The following is a 1,661-nucleotide window of genomic DNA, read 5'->3' as shown; positions in this document are numbered from 1 at the left end:
TCTAGCAAGACAATCGGTGAGACAATCTCTTGATCTAACAAGACAATCGGTATGACAATCTCTTGAAATAGCAAGACAATCGGTATGACAATCTGATTGTCATACCAGTTCAACTGATTGTCATTCTGAATTAATATTGAATATAAATTCAAAATCAATTCTGAAAATTCATAATATTAATTCAGAGTTAATTAATCAATTAATTCAATTAATTAATAAATTAATCTTTGCAGATATAATTTATTTTCTGAATTAAATTATATGACTTAATTAATTAATAGAGAATTAATACTACTCTTGAACAGCAACCACTCTTCTGAAAATCTTCTGAAAATCACTGAAATCTATGAATCAATTCCACCACTTCAATGTTGACACTCGATGTACTGTCTGGTTCATGAGTGACTAACTTCCGTGACGTTTCTTCATGTCTTGACTTTGATAACTTGATTTTCTTTAGTTTAAATCCTTGTAATTGGTTGATACCCTGACAAGATCTCTGTCACTTGATTAAATCCATAATCTTGATTTATATCACTGAGGCTTGATCAATTTCTTGAACTTCTTCCAGTGAAGTAATTCCTCAAGTCTGTAGATGAACATTAATCCTTTGACATATGTTACTTTGAGAAATCTCTTTGACGGTAGATCCACTATTTACTTGTTACATTCTTATTTGAGTTGAGTTAAATCCTTGAATAAACAAATAGGTTATGACATATGCCTTTCAATCTCCCCCTATTTGTTTATTAGACAATAAAAACAAATACATAGAGGATAACTCAACTAACAAATAAGAAAAAGATGTAAACAGAAATGCAAAGTAAATAGCAGAAAAGTTCTGGATTATATTTAACATTTTTCAGATTCCAAAAAAAATCAAGATAGATATTCCTCTAGACTGAACATATCTTCAAGTAGTTTCATCTTCATTTCCTTGGTTCTTCAAATCTCTGCCAGATAATACTTCTCAGTCTTGAAGTAACTATCAGCAGCTTATTTTGTACAACCACATTTCCTATTGAGAAGCGCATATCTCTCTTGCTTCTCCCCCTATGAGAATCAACTACTTAAAGGAGATCACCTTCGTTTACCACATCTCCCGTACAATAGGATCCGTAGTTACAAACAACAATGGTTTGGTGAAGTGTACATGTGCTTTACCTTTATCTTTTTCTTTCCTCCCTGCTATTTCTCCCCCTTAGTTGAGGAATCCTCCAAACTATTACGTAAGCTTTTATCTCCACCTTAGAGAAGGAATGAATGCCGTTGTCTGAAGAAGTTCTCATATTCCACTTGGTTCGAAAAGAAATAACAAGTAGTTTCTCTTTCTTCCTCACTGTGAGTGTGTAATTATATTTAGTGTACCTCATATGTGTTTCACTCTTCTCTCCACTCATGTTTACACTCATTCTCACAAGTGTATCACTCCTCTCATAGCTCCAAAATTTAGTTGTACCTGCAAGGAAAATCACCTTAGCCATCCTTAAGGAGGTCACATGTGGTGCAATGGGAGTTCACAAATCCCCATCCTCACTAAACTCGTAAGATGAATCTGAGTCATAATCTACAAGTTCATAGTTTCCCTTTTAGGGTTCCAGATTTGAATTCTGGGAAGGTAAACAATGATCCAACAAATTTAGCATAAAGATCAAAGTTCC

This window comes from Apium graveolens, chromosome 8, assembly GCF_009905375.1.
Source record: "Apium graveolens cultivar Ventura chromosome 8, ASM990537v1, whole genome shotgun sequence".
Taxonomy (NCBI): Eukaryota; Viridiplantae; Streptophyta; class Magnoliopsida; order Apiales; family Apiaceae; genus Apium; species Apium graveolens.
The sequence above is the reverse complement of the archived record's forward strand: the minus strand, read 5'-3'. Positions refer to the sequence as shown.